A 16178-nucleotide genomic window follows, 5' to 3' on the forward strand; every position below is an offset into this window, starting at 1 on the left:
ATGGTTACATACAAGGGCTCTTGAGTCAGACTTCCTGAGTCTGATCCTGGCTCTAACTCTAGCTAGTTAATCTTGGGCAAGTTTTTAACCTCTCTGTGCTTTACTAGGCTTGTCTTAAAAATAAGGAGAGTTATCTCATGGATGCCTCAAAAATTGTTTTGTGAGAAGGAAATACTTCACATAAAGTGCAAGAACACTAACACATAATTAGCACTTGATTTTTAAAAAATAACCATAAAAATAAAATTGTGTTTAAGGCTAACCTATCTTTAAAAATCCAAATGATGTATGACTCTATATTCCTCTTTATATGCCCTTCCCTTCTCAGACAAGTTCTTTGAAAGAGTAGTCCTAATAAATTCCAATGCTCCTTTTTACCTCCATCCTTCCAACAAACTGCTTTTCTCTCAAGGATCCCTGATGATCTAATTTCCGACATCAAGGAAAATGTTTCAATGCACATTTTTAAATAAACTGCTGTGTTTTCCTGTTAAGTACTAGATCCCTTTGAAATTCTCTTCTCTCTTTTGATGGTGTACTGAACTATCTGATTAGTCTTGGTCTCCTCTGTGAGCCCTTTTGCCTCTGTTAAAAGATGGTTAATCTCCAAAGTTCTATGTAAGTCCTCCTCTCTTATAATTCTATTCCCTCTCCCTGGGAGGTTAGATGAATGCCTCTGACTCTGTATCTACATCAGAGGATATATCTTTCGATCTCCGGAGTGGCATGTGCAAATGCTTCGGTACATATCTAATTGCTTACATCACAGAGGATATATCTTTTGATCTCTGGAGTGGCATGTGCAAATGCTTCTGTACATATCTAATTGCTTACATCACAGGTCTTTCACAACCATCATATCCAAAACTGCACACATCATCTTTTACCTCCACCCAATATTGCATACTTTCGTTAATGATCCCACTAGCTACCTAACTGGTCAAGCCAGAAATCCTGTAGTCCTATTGCTCCTTTAGTTCTATTGAAGGAATTTGATCTAGAATGAGAAAACTGTGTATTTTGAAGCCAAAACAATCTGGCTTAAATACACAGCTCTTGGACTACTTAACTGGTATTCTTTGGCATGTAAAAAACATTATTTGATCTTCAAGTTCCTTTTCTATAAAAATGGGGCAGCAGCTGGGTGCGGTGGCTCATGCCTGCAATCCCAGCACTTTGGGAGGCTGAGGTGGGTAGATCATCTGAGGTCAGCAGTTCAAAACCTGCCTGACCATACTATGGTGAAACCCCATCTCTACTAAAAATAGAAAATTAGCCGGGCGTGGTGACGCATGCCTGTAATCCCAGCTATGCGGGAGGCTGAGTCAGGAGAATCTCTTGAACTCAGGAGGCAGAGGTTGCAGTGAGCTGAGATTGTGCCATTGTACCTCCAGTCTGGGCAACAAGAGTGAAACTCCATCTCAAAAAACAAAAAAAACAGTGGGGCAGCAATACTAAATTCACAGATTTGTGGGGGGAGATTGAATGGTAATCTGCCACCACACGAATGCTCCCCTCCCTCAATTACAGAAGTAATTGCACCTCTGCTCTAACTTGGGCCCCTCCCTGTGCCAAATATTCAGGCTCTCACTTTATCCATATGTATTATATTTTGTCTATATAATATATAAAAGCACTTAACATGAAATCCATAGTAGATTTTCAAAAAATACTAATTTGCCCTACCTGTCTTCATTGACCACACATCCAATTCATCACTTTCTCCATCTTCTTTCTACATGGTTTTCAACCCCATTTTTTCTTTTCCATTCCTATTGCCCCTACCTTAGAGCCGCCTTTCATTGTTGCTTGGTTGAATCAGCAACACCTTCAACTAGTCTCCCAACTTCCAGTGTAAACATCCCCCAAATCATCCTTTACCTTTAGAATGGCTTTTGAAAATTTTGAAATCCTACTTGTATCTCCTTTCTTTCTTTCCCTCTGTACCAAAATTCCTTGAATGTGTTGTGTCTGTGCCCACTTTCCCTACTCCCATATGCTCTTAAATCTTCTAATCAATTTTTCACAAAATACGCTTCTATTAAATTCACCATCATACTTTACACTGCACTATCCAGCCTGTATTCTTAGTCCATTTTGTTTTCACTGACCTGTCAACATTATTGAACCCATTAACTGACTTTCTCCCCCTGAAATATTATTTTTTTTCTCTTGACATTTAAAATATAACATTCTCTGGGTTTTTCTCTCTCTCCGGACACTTTCTCAGTCTCCTTGATGTTTTATCTTCATTACCTGATCTCTAAATATGGAAACCTTCTAGGACTTTGTCCTTTAAGATATTCTCCCCATGTCAATATTCAGTCTTTATGGGATTTCATCTAATCTCATAGTATAATATAATATTCCATCTATATGCTAAGGGTCCCTGCATTAATACATTCATGCTGATCCTCTCTCCAAAATTCAGACTCATATAAACAACTGTCTTATTTATATCTCTACTTGGATGCCCAATACCAATAGTCACCTCAAGTTTAAGTATCCAAAGCTGAACTACTAATAACTCTCCACCACCATCACCAACACAAAACTGTTGTCCACAGTCTTCCTATCTCAATAAATGGCAACTCTAGGAAGGTGCATTAGCAGAAAGTGGAGGTTACAATGTAGTTGTAGTTAAAAATTAACCTGTGTTAACTAATTATAACCCTAGTTAAAACCAGTGACCTGCCAGGTGTGGTGGCTCACACCTGTAATCCCAGCACTTTGGGAGGCCAAGGTGGGAGAATCACCTGAGCCCAGGAGTTTGAGACCAGCCTGGGCAACATGGCAAAACCCTGTCGTTTCATTATTAAAAATTTTTTACATCTATGGATTAGATTAGTAGTATTTAATTTTCCTTATTAGCTTGATCCCTGTCTTAATTTTGGTTCTTTAGGTGGAGGGAAGCCTATATATTAATATGCTAATTAATTGAAAGTATAATCTTAGGGCACTAAAAGTGAGAGATAAAGAAAGTGAGGCAAAGAAGACTGAAAAAAAATGCAAGGGGATATATTATCTATCACTATCTGACAGGCCTTAAAATGACATGTCTGGAAAACTTGCGTAATGAAACAGTCCATTGGCAGGAAAAATAGGAAATTTATCTGCTGTCTCTTTTGTGTCTCTTACCAACTATTGGTCAGAATTTGCCCTGGCCTGCACCTCTGTTGTGTCCTGGTCCCTATGGCAGCCTCTGGTGAAGTGAGATCCCAAATTCTGCAGTGGTATCTGTGGTGGGGACAGTAATAGAGGGTCTGAAAGCTAGGCAAGTCCAGGAAGCTCTGAGGAGACACGTGGATGGTGTTTGACAAACCCCCATATAACCCCATCAGCAGATTTAATAGTTAATGCCTCCTAAACACCAATGGAATTTATTTCTCCTCTCAGCAAGAACTCACATCTATGTTTCAATACTTTCAAGTAATTTTTTAATTAGAAGAAGAAAACAGTAATTTAGAAGTACTGTCTGGCCAGGCTCAGTGACTCACACCCATAACCCCAGCAGTCTGGGAGGCCCAGGCAGGAGGCTTGTTTGAGGCCAGGAGTTCGAGATCAATCTGGACGACATAGGGAGACCACATCTCTACAAAAAATTGTTTAAAAATTATCTGGGCCTGGAGGTGCACATCTGTAGCCCCAGTACTCTAGAGTACACTGTGTACTCCAGACAAGATGGAAGGGTTACTTGAGCCCAGGTGGTCAAGACTGCGGTGAGCCATGATAACCTCACTACACTGCAGTGCAGGTGACAGACTGAGACCCTATCTCAAAAAAAAAAAAGAAAAGAAAATCAATACTATCTGATAGCTTTTATTTTTAAAACGAATATCAACTTATATGTTGCTTACAATTGTGGAATAGCTTGAAAATACATAGGCATTTGGGACTATCAGTTCATTGTTTTATGAATATTCACAGTTTCTCACTCATTTCCTAAATTATTTCTCAAATTAGAAATAACCTGATATTACATTTTATTCTAACCTTACGTTTCAATCTCTTTGATGTTTAGAATGTTGATGACTAAGGCAAATTTCATGACTTTTTAATATCTAATCATAAAATAATATTTTTCCTCATAAAGTTTCAGTTTGAACTCCTGCAGCAAGAATTTTTTACCATTTCCGTTTTTATTATTTTTGGACCCAGCTGACTAGAATAATATTTGTATGTGAATTAGCTGTGAGGTCTACACAGATTTACAAATAAAATAACCGTTGTTAGAAAACTTGGCCAGGCGCAGTGACTCACGCCTCTAACCCCAGCACTTTGGGAGGCCGAGACTGGCAGATCACGAGGTCAGCAGATGGAAACCATCCTGGCTAACACAGTGAAACCCCGTCTCTACTAAAAATACAAAAAAAATTAGCTGGGCGTGGTGGCGGGCGCCTGTAGTCCCAGCTACACGGGAGGCTGAGGCAACAGAATGGCGTGAACCCGGGGGGCGGAGCTTGCAGTGAGCCGAGATCGCGCCACTGCACTCCAGCCTGGGCAACAGAGAGAGACCGCGTCTCAAAAAAAAAAAAAAAAAAAAAAGAAAACTGATTTTGGCACTAAATTTTATGGCAGGCTACTACTGAATGGTAATGTTACTTGTTTTAAAGCTACCTCAAGAATAAATGAGTCTACCTAAGATATTTAAAACCCTAACTTTGGACACAATCTGGTATTAACTAAATTAGTAATTCTAAATTCTGGAATAGATGATCAATATTAAAAAGTGTACAGTTTATTTTACATACAAATAATTGAGCTCTTTTAGGAAAAGTACAAAAATAAATATTAATATCTATTTAAATTATACAGACAGGAAAAATTTTGATATATTTTTTAAGTGATTTTAATGCTACTAGTTCAATAAATATCATCCATTAGGCCCAAAGGTTTGAAACAGTGCTTATAATATGAAGAACTTTCTTTAGAATTTTAATTCTAAAATTTAATGTAAATTTTATTTTCATATAATATATTACGTACAATATACATATACAAATAAGTTATATAACTCAATAAATTTATATAAAGTATAACCAGCCTTCATATCAAGAAAGTCAATATTACAGAACTCCTCCTTGTTTTACACAGCAAATGTGGAACTAGGTGTGAATATAAATTTGTTTAAATTAATAATTGCCATTCAATAGCCTTCTGAGTTTATTTCCATCAGATTTATTTAAAATAATTTTTAGAGTACAGTAATAATGAGAGCTGAATTTCACATATAATGTTCATGAGGGAACGAAATGTTCTCAAACAAATTTTGAAAGCAGTCTTACAGTGTCTTGTATTGGCTAGATCGTGCAGATAAATCTTTATAAGGGTATCACTTTGATAGGAAAATATATTCAATTATTACTAATAACTTCTTCATATATGAAAGACAATATTTTATTTGCTTTTCCTAAACCAAACTGGTGCATGCCATACTTGGTCATAGTAAATAAAAGAAAAGATACTATCAACATCTTTCTTCTTGTGAGCAGAATTCAGGAAGTTCTCAACATGAATACATTGTGGTCAGGTTTATAGACAGGTTTATTAGGCTGCGGGTTTAAAGAATATTCATATACTAATAATACCAAGTGGTGATAAGCAGTGCTAAAATAGCTTACACTATTCAGTTCTATTATAGAAACAAAAAAGGCAAATTTTATTACTTCCAAAAGTGAATCTCTTTTTTATGAAATGGAGTTTTGCTCTTTTTGCCCAGGCTGGAGTGCAATGGCATGATCTCAGCTCACTGCAACCTCCGCCTCCCAAGTTCAAGAGATTCTCCTACCTTAGCCTCCCAAGTAGCTGGGAGCTGCCAGCATACCTGGCTAATTTTTTGTATTTTTAGTAGAGATGAGGTTTCACCATGTTGGTCAGCTGGTCTCCAACTCCAGACCTCAGGTGATCCACCTGCCTCAGCCTAAAAAAGGTGCTGGGATTACAGGCGTGAGCCACCTTACCCAGCCAAGTGAATCTCTTTTTATAGACTGTTGTTTTAAGGTAGTCTCTTGTTTGATGTTTTAAAGTAATTCATCTATTTTGGTGGCAGTAACTCATTAGCCCTAACTACATACAAAGATTTCTGGTAGAATGACATCAAAATAGTAAGAATACTGCTGTTGACATTAGGCTAAGTACACAAATAAAAAACAAAAGATAATTTTAATATGGCAAAAATTTGAATCTGTAAAGCAAGAGATCCTAGTGAAGCTAACTAGCAATTGAACCAGCTGTAGCCAATTAATGCCAGATTTAAACTAAAGAGTAAAGACAAATTACAAACAGTTGGGAGAAGGATTTGTATAGACCACTAGGTGCCACTGTTTTGTGAAAAATTTATTAAATGATATAATGGAACTCTAACTTATATTCCTTTTTCAAAAAATCACATCTTGAATTGGGATGTTGCTATATGATAGTTCTAAAATGAGCAAATTTATTTGTCTCTGGGATTAAACTCACAGACAAATGAAAGTAATACAGTATTTGACATAAGTTATAAAGCCCAAAATTTATCATTATCAATGTAAATTTTTGGCTGTTAAACTTGAGCCATTATTGATCTGGAAACAGTGATTTTGAACTGAAAGCTTAAGTGGTTTGACTATATGTAATAAGAGGGCTGTATAAGCATATTTAAACTGCGGCATATTACTTGGGCCCAAAATACTTTCTTAGAAAAAGAAACATGATGGCTTACAGAAATTTAGGAATGGCACCACCCATAAGGTAGCGTGAGAAAATGTCTTGAAAGCAGCTGTCTTTAATCCATCAACTAGCATTGATCTCAAATTAAATTTAAACGAGTCCACATCAAAACTACAAAGAAGTAACCAACCCACTGATATTAAAATACATACAGAAGACCCTTTTATTTTAAATACGCTCATTTTAAAGGATGATTCTACTTATTTTCCAAAATGAACGTAAGCAAAATCATTTACACAATCCTTTAGTGTCAGGCAGAGATATAACATTTTTTTCAGCACTTATGGAAGTTTGGTGGAAAGTTGTAATACATATTTATTCTTTATTTTTCTTTCTTTTTTTTTTCTTTCTTGGCCAGTAAACAGAATTTATTAGTAAGCATAAGTCAGATTGGCATGGCCCAAGGAGACAGTGCTGCCAAAAGACTTCATGAGTGCAGAACCTGCTACTTGTCCAAGGGGCTGTGATTGGGAACTTACTTGGCCCCACAACCATCAGGGATGAAGTGCTTCTCAGCCACTTTGTCTTCAAATTTGTCAGCGTTAAACTTGGTGAAGCCCCACTTCTTGGAGATATGGATCTTCTGCCATCTAGGGAACTTGAACTCGGCCCTGCCTAAGTCTTCAATTACGTGGTCCTTGTTCTGAAGCTTGGTGCGGATAAACTGATGACTTGACCAATGTGGACCCTGGCCACAGTACCCTGGGGTTTTCCAAAGGCCCCTCACATACCCGTCTGGAGTCTTTCAGCCCCAGCACAGGACTACATCTTGTTGATGTAGATGACATGGACGGGATGGAGCTGCACTCAGATGTGAAAGCCATCTCTGCCACAGCTTTTCACCATGTACTTACTGGCACAAATACGGGCAGTCTCCAGGGCTTCTGAAGACAGCAGCTCATATTCATCAGACACCATGTGGCCACAGAGTGGGAACTCATCCACTTTTGCCTTCTTTCGACCCAAAGATAGAGATCTTGGCATCAGGAACACCTCGGTGGAAACGAGACTTTGGGTATGGCTGTTTCTTACAATACCAATAACAAGGAGCAGGATGGTGGCCCCTGGCAACACAGGAACTTCGCCAGTGCATGGAAGAGAAAGTGCACTCCTATACTTTTCAACTAACGCTAATATCTAAATATTTATAAAGTATTCCTTTGAATAGACTAATGGCTTTCCAAATCTAACCACCATAATTAAAGCAACTAATGTTGACTAACAAGTTATCATCATTTTATTAGACAAATGATGTCTAATAAGCTATCGTCTGATTAATTTTTTAGATACTCAAGATAATATACTGTTGTAACACAGGATATTCTATTCGTTATCTATTGCTGTATAACATCTCTCAAAATCTAGCAGCATAGAAATAACAAACATTTATAATTATCTCACAATTTCTGAAAACTTGGAATCCAGAGTGGCCTAGCTGGATAATTTTGGTTCTAGTTTTCTCGGAGGGTTGTGGCTAAACTGTCAGCCGGGGCTGTAGTCATCTCAACACTCAACTGGAATCAGATCCATTTTAAGGTTCATTCACATGATGTTTGCAAGTTTGCATTTCTCTCTGGCTGTTGTTTAGAGACTTCAATTACTCACCATGTAGGATTCTCTGTAAGATGGCTTATAATATGTTAGGTTGCTGGCCTGAGAGTGAGCGATATGAAAGAGAGAGAGTGGATATCCAAGGTAGAAGTCACAGTCTTTTATAATCTCATTTAAGTGACATACCATCTTTTATTCATTAGAAGTTCACCACTAAGTTCCCACACTCAAAGTGATTGCAAAATAGCATAAATATCAGGAGGTGTGGATCATTGACAGTCATCTTAGAAGCTGCTTACCACACCAACACTGCAGTCAAAGGTATCCTTTCAGTATCTCTTGAAGTAACTAAAGGCTTTCTAAAGCTAACATTGACTAATAAGCTTTCATCTGATTGTTAAACAACTAATTTGATATTTTTAAGTATTCAAGGCAATATTGTCATAGCACAAAGGTACTGATTTCACAGAGTCTATAAAAAGAAACAGTGAATAGATCCTTTCATTGTTTCTTTATACTACTCAGGCAGTTTCCCTAATAGAAATAACCCCCTGAATTAGGATATAATAGTTTGATTACATTATTTCCTGAAATCACTGTTCTCCTTACCATGATTGATTCTATATATTACATACAAACAATATAATCTTGACAAAGTGAGGGTCTATTCCAAACCTGTCTAAATATTTGTCTTTTATCTGAATAATATAAAAATTCCTGATGAGCCCTCTTAAAATGTGAGTGTTCAACAGTTTTCTTAGTGCAAACTAGAATGTGAAGGTGATCTGGCTGTGTTATGTGTTGTCCCATGATTAATTCCTCCCATCAGACTAGTTTGCTCCTTGGCTATGCCAAGTGTCTACCTCCTCCAGCTGTGACCTGGATTGAAGGAGATGGTATTTCCAGAAAGTGCCAATTAAAACCTTTGTATTTTATTATATTAGTCTCTGGTGATTCATGTGAAATAATTTCTCAAGATTTTAATAATCTCTGAGTAACCTCATAAAATAATGACTTTGGCATATAATTGATACACAATAATTCTGTAGAATGACTGAACATGCAAACCTCAAGAGCAGTTTGACCACATGTACCCTTCCCTTCCCTTTCTTTTAAAGATCCATTGGTGTCCTTTTAAAAGCATCCTCTATGCTTGTTTGTTTGATAGTTACTTTCGTTTTAGAGTCTATCTTACTGGAAGTATTGGGGTTATCCAAACAGCCCCTGCAGCACGCGAAAATGGTGGAGTTTTTGTGGCCTCCTGAGAACGGTATGGGCTGGAAGGGATGCAGTTTGATCCTGCTGGATGTCACAGGTATTGCCTCATAGTTTAAAATATTATAGAAACTAAATTGAGCAAAAGCAAGGAGAGTCAGCACCGTTCCTCTGCTCCTTGCCTCCCTTGTCTAAGTTAATTACGGCAAATGTGCACCCAAAGTTAGCAAAGTCCAGCCAGGTCCAGACCAGAGCTAGGATGGCAGAATCAGACTAATGAGGAAAAACACCAGGGATGAGACAAAATTTACAGAAACGGTGGGGGGAGCGGGAGATAAAATATAAAAGAGGAAAAATGTGAATGGGGCTGTGGTAATTATACAAGAGAAAAAAATACATAAAGAGGGAGGCCATTGCTTTAGGAGGAAGAATATTTGTTATGCCCTTTCATAGTCACTTCAAGGCCTGACGGATGTCCATGTTCCTTCCCTAGCTGTTTTGAAATTGTCTCTCCTAAGAAATCACTAGAGAGATACGGTCATGTTCACTGCAGGTAAAAACTCTGAGAAACAAAATTGTTTTACGTTGACTGGATCCCAGGAAGTAAACTGACAATATCAGCTTTGAAAAAGAAAAAAAAAAAAAAAAAGGCACAGACAAACCTGATAAAATTATCCTTTGAAATTGAAAAGAAATCACAGTTATCAGTATCACACATATACACACAATTTATATTCCTTATTAGGCCTTTGCTAACTGTGGGAATATAAACAAGTGATGTAATCAATTTTTAAGTTTCGTTTTCTTCTACAAAGAAGGAACACCTACTTCACAAAGTTTGTTTACATGTTTTTTTAAATAATTGTGTTATGCTACAGTGGAAAACTAAGCATCTTTTACAGGAGACCTTCCCGGGATACTAGATTCTAGCCCTGTTCATTGTCTTTCAGGTATTTTGCAACTCTTTTTAGTTATAGGTAGCTGACAGATAAGTAAATTCTGCACTATCTGGTAGTGATATAATTGAGTTCCTAGCCTCTGTGGAAAATTAGTTTTGTCTCCATTTGCAATTCATCTCCACGTTCCTTTATTCCATAATCATTTTTGCTATTTCGCTCTTTTTTTCTGAACTAGTTATACATCTGCCTGTTAACTTCATATCATATAAGGCAAATAAATTATTTAGCATGGGTTCATTTTTATACCTATATGAGTCATGATTTTGTGTTTTGCAGAAAATTATCTTTTAACAAATGTACGATAATACTGAGCACAGTGTATGGTATATATTAGAAATTCCAGAAAATAAATTATATTTCCGATTTTAATTTTTTAAACTTTTGTGTGCTATTATTATATTTTGAATTTTTGAAATTATATTTATTCTTCATAAAAATAATTTATGGACATATTATAAAGATAGTGCCAAGGCTTACAATGTACATCAGTAGTTCACTACAATATTCTCCATCTTGCAGGCCCTGACTCCACAAATTATGAACTATGAAATGTATAGCTTTGTATTTATAAAGAATATACTTGCACAGCTATTTTATAAGCTACCAATTTTAGATATTACCTATCGATTTCACATCATGGAAAATTAGAATTTAGCTCTTTCATAACTATTTCTCCTGCCTCCATAATTAACATAGATGTACTGTAAATTTTATTTATTTATTTGTTTTTGACAGAGACTCTCTTGCCCAGGATGGAGTGCAGTGGCGCAATCTCGCCTCACTGCAGTCTCCACCTCCCTCACTGCAGTCTCCACCTCCTGGGGATCAAGTGATTTTACTGTCTCAGCCTCCCGAGAAGCTGGGATTACAGACGTGCACCACCATGCCCAGCTAATTTTTGTATTTGTGGTAGAGATGGGGTTTCACCATGTTGGCCAGGCTGGGGCTCGAACTCCTGACCTCAAGTGATCTGCCCGCCTTGGCCTCCCAAAGTGCTGGGATTACAGGTGTGAGCTACCACACCTGGCCCATAAATTTTAGTTAAACCAAGTGTTAGTGCTTTCTTACATTGCATGTTATGTATGGTGCCCCAGAGGCTCTGCAAAGTAGGGATAAAGATTAAATACGTTCACACAAATAATCTTCCTTCCCTCCAAAGTACTACACTTTGATTATTCTTTCTTTCTAATGCGCTGTATTCATTGTCTATTGCTGCTGAAAGAATGACTCCAAAGCTTAGTTACTTAGAACAACAATTAACTCTGTGGGTTGAGAATTCAGAGGCAGCTTAGTTTGGTGGTTCTCGCTTGGAATCTCTCATGAGGTGCCAGTCGAGATGCTGGCTAAGGTTTCAAGTTATCTGAAGTCTTGACAGGGGCTTGAGGATATTTTCCGAAATTGTCTCACTAATTTGGGGCACGTTGTTGGCGAGTGTTCCTTCCCACAGGAGCCTCTCCATGCGCTGCTTAAGCATGTTCACAATATGGTGCCTGGCTTCCCTCGAAGGGAGCATTCCAGGAAATAGCAAGGCAGAAGCATGGTATCTCCCATGATCTAGGCTCAGAATTCATAAACCATCATTTAAAAAAACAGTTTTTAAAAAATATAATTCACATGTCATATAGCTGATCCATTTTAAATGTACACTTTAATAGTGTTTAGTATATTCACATATCTGCACAACCATCACCACAGTAAATTTTAGAGCATTTTCATCACCTCAGAAAGAAACCTCATATCCTTTAGCTGTCACCACTGTAAACCCCTATCATCTGGCACCCAATCCTAAGTAAACAGTATACTATTTTCTGTCTCCATAGCTTTTCCTATTTGGGACTTTCATATAAATAGAATATGTTTTTATGTGGACTTTTGGACGAGCTTCTTTCACTTAGCACAATGTTTTCAAGGTTAATCCAAGTTGTAGCATGTGTTGTACTTCATTTATTTTTATAATCAAACGATATTTCATTTTATAAGCATACCACATTTTATGTATCCTTTCATCCACTGACAGACATTTTGGCTACTGTGAATAACGCTGCTATAAACATTCATGTACAAGGGTGGGCATGGTGGCTTATGCCTGAAACCCCAGCACTTTGGGAGGCTGAGGCAGGAAGATCGCTTGAGCCCAGGAGTCCTAGACTAGCCCGGATAACATATTAAAAACACAACTCTACCAAAAATTAAAAGAAATCATGGGGCGTGGTGGTGTGTACCTGTCATCCCAGCTACTCTAGAAGCTAAAGTGGGAAGACTGCTAGAGCCCATCTTTTTGAGACAGGAACTCATTCTGTCACCCAGGCTTCAGTGAGTCAAAATCGTACCACTGTACTCCAGCCTGCATGACAGAGTGAGTCCCTGCCTGAAACAAACAAATAAAAATTTATGTATAGCTTTTTATGTAGACATGTTTTCACTTCTGTTGCATATATACCTAGAAATGGAATTACTGGTATTTCTGTTTAATTATTAGAGGAATTGCCAGACAGTTTTCTAACGTGACTGGACAATTTTACATGCCCGTCAGCAATGCATGAGGGTTCCAATTCCTGTACACTCTTACCAACACTTGTTATTATCTGACTTTTGAAATGTAGTCATCCTAGTGGGTGTGAAATGGCATCTTCCTGTGGTTTTGATTTGCATTTTTCTGATGGCTAATGCAGTTGAGCATCTTTTCATTTGCTTATTGGCTGTTTGTATGTCTTCCTTGGAGAAATGTATATTCAGGTACTTTTTCCATTTCTTAGTTGGTTTATTTGTTTTTTATTATTAAGTTGTAAGAGTGTTTTAAATATTCTAGATAAAAGTCCCTTATCATGTATATAATTTGCATATATTTTCTCCCATTCTGTGGTTTGTTTTTTTAAATTCTTGACAGTGTCCCTTGAAGCACAAAGCTTACTGAAGTCCAGTTTACAATTTTTCTTTTGTTGCTCAAACTTTTGGTGTCATACTGAAAAATCCAAGGTCATGAGACTTACTGTTTTGTTTTCTTCTAAGAGTTTAAACTTTTACATTTTAGCCTTTGATATATAATATCTTGAATTTATTTTTGTATATGGTATGAAGTGACTATCCAACTTCATTCTTTTGCCTATGACCATCTAGTTGTCCCAGCGCCATTTGTTGAAAAGAATATTTTTCTGCATTGAATGGTCTTGGCACTCTTGTCAAAACTTATTGACCATGGATACATAGGTTTATTTCTGGTCTCTCAATTATATTCCATTAGTGTATATGTCTATTCTTGTGCCAGCACACTGTTTAATTACCATTGCTTTGCAGTGGGTTTCGAAATTGGAAAATGTGAATCTGCTTACTCTGCTCTTCATTTTTAAAATTATTTTGGCTATTCTGGGTTTCTTGCAATTTCATATGAAATTTAGAATAAGTTTGTCAATTTCTGCAAAACGTTTGTTGTTATTCTGTTAAGAATTGCGTTGATTCTGTAGATAAGTTTGGGAAGTACTGCTATCTTAACAATACTGCTATCTTAATAAATAATTGCTATCTTAATAAATAATAATGAATAACAAACATTCATTGTCATCTTTATTATATATCCAAACAATACATAATCCAATAATCCAAACAATAAGTAAACCTTGCAACCTATAAGTTTAGGTTTTTAAAAATTTCTTTCAACTGTATTTCATAGTTTTCAAAGTATACATTTAGTAGTTCTTTTATTTATTTCTAAGAATTTTATTTTTTTGATACTAGAATAAGTGGAACTATTTTCTTTTTTTTTCTTTTTTTGAGACGGAGTCTCGCTATCACCCAGGCTGGAGTGCAGTGGCCGGATCTCAGCTCACCGCAAGCCCCACCTCCCAGGTTCATGCCATTCTCCTGTCTCAGCCTCCCGAGTAGCTGGGACTACAGGTGCCCGCCACCTCGCCCGGCTAGTTTTTTGTATTTTTTAGTAGAGACGGGGTTTCACCGTGTTAGCCAGGATGGTCTCCATCTCCTGACCTCGTGATCCACCCGTCTCGGCCTCCCAAAGTGCTGGGATTACAGGCTTGAGCCACCGCGCCCGGCCTAAGTGGAACTATTTTCTCAACCTCATTTGCAGGTGGTTAATTGCTAGTATATAGAAATAAAATAGATATTTTTGTATTAATATTGTATACTACAACCTTGTTTATTATTTGCTCTCATAAACGTGTAATAGTTTTTAGTGGGTTTTTTACGATTTACTATATATATACAACATCACGTCATCTTCAAAAAGAACTAGTTTTACTTCTTCCTTTCCAGTGTGGATGCTTTTCTTTTTCTTGTCCACTTGCCATGGCTTGAATCTCTAGTGCAATACTGCCTAAAAGTGGTGAGAGCAGACATCCTTTCTTGTTATTTTGCATGATGTTGACTATGGGATATTTGTAGGTGCCCTTTATCAGGTTTAAAAAGCTGTCTCTATCAAGAATACTTGACTGGAGCTCTCCATTCTCCTGATCCACTGTGGACAGGTTGCTCTCCAGGAAAACTGCACAGCAGTTGTCCTGGTATTTCCTTTTATTGTCATCCTTAAAATTTTACTGACATTTTTCTAGAATTGATCATTTTTTGCTGAATATTGCCTCTGTCTTTCTTAATTTACTTCCTTATTTGTTCAGGTATATCCTCCAGTAGCTTCCCATGAATCAGTAACTGACATATATTTGTGGATTTCTAAAAATGACTTTAATTTATTCTCATCCTTGATTGATAATTTGGCTGACTATAAAATTATTCATCAAATATCATTTTGATCAACAATTTTGAAGACATGGCTCCAAGGTCTTCTATCATTCATTATAGCTTTTGAGAAGGCTAATGCAATTCTGATTTTCTGTCTCTTGTAGGTGACCTTTGTTATTTTCTCTAGAAGCTTTTTCTTCTTGATACTATTTTGAAATGTCACATTTTATGTGATTTGTGAGATCTTCCTTTTTTTTTATGGGCCACTTGTGCTGGATACCTTCAATTTGGAGATTTATGTCTTTCTAAAAACTATTTTATATAGTTCTTGATAGTTAACCTATTTTGTTTTTTCTTTTCTCTATGTATTTTGTATAAAATAGTTGCTGAACCTCATGAATTTTTCCTCTTTCTTTTCTATGTTTACTATTTTCACATTTTTGTGTGTCTACATCTGTGTGTGTGTGTGTTAACTTTTCGTCCTTGGTTTTATCTTTCAGTCCTTTTATAATGTCATTTATTTCTATCATAGTTTTATTCTCTTATTTTCCTTTCCATAGCATCCTACTCTTGTAATATCTCATTGAGAATATTAGATTATTTTCAAATGTTAAAAACTGTTTCCTGTATTGTCAGTTTCCAATGGGTATCTTTGGTTTTGTATTTGTTATGGTAACTCTTTTTTATTACTTTATGGTTTTAATATTGTTTTAGTGAGGTTTGCAGAGGAAGAAAAATAATGTGTGATCAGTCAGTTAAAAAAAATGTACTTACTGGGTTAAATACTATCCCCATATAATAAATGTCTCCTCAGAACCCATGAATATGGCCTTATTTGGAAATTGCAGAGGTAATCAACTCAAAATGAGGTCCTACTGGAGTACAGTGAGCTCCAAATCTAATAGGACTGGTGCCTTTATAAAAAGAGGGTAGGCCAGGCACAGTGGCTCATGCCTGTAATCCCTCTGGGAGGCCAATGCAGGTAGGCCACTTGAGCCCAGGAGTTTGAGACTAGCCTGAGCAACATAGGGAGACCTTGTCTCTACTAGAAAAAAA

The 16178-nt window shown here is 36.9% G+C and overlaps 1 pseudogene; it reads right to left on the bottom strand.

Moving 5' to 3' along the window:
- Nucleotides 1–7153: 7153 nt before the first annotated feature.
- On the bottom strand, nt 7154–7801 carry LOC104675557 (annotated as a pseudogene).
- Nucleotides 7802–16178: the final 8377 nt, after the last annotated feature.

This window comes from Rhinopithecus roxellana, chromosome 6 (genome assembly GCF_007565055.1).
Source record: "Rhinopithecus roxellana isolate Shanxi Qingling chromosome 6, ASM756505v1, whole genome shotgun sequence".
NCBI lineage: Eukaryota > Metazoa > Chordata > Mammalia > Primates > Cercopithecidae > Rhinopithecus > Rhinopithecus roxellana.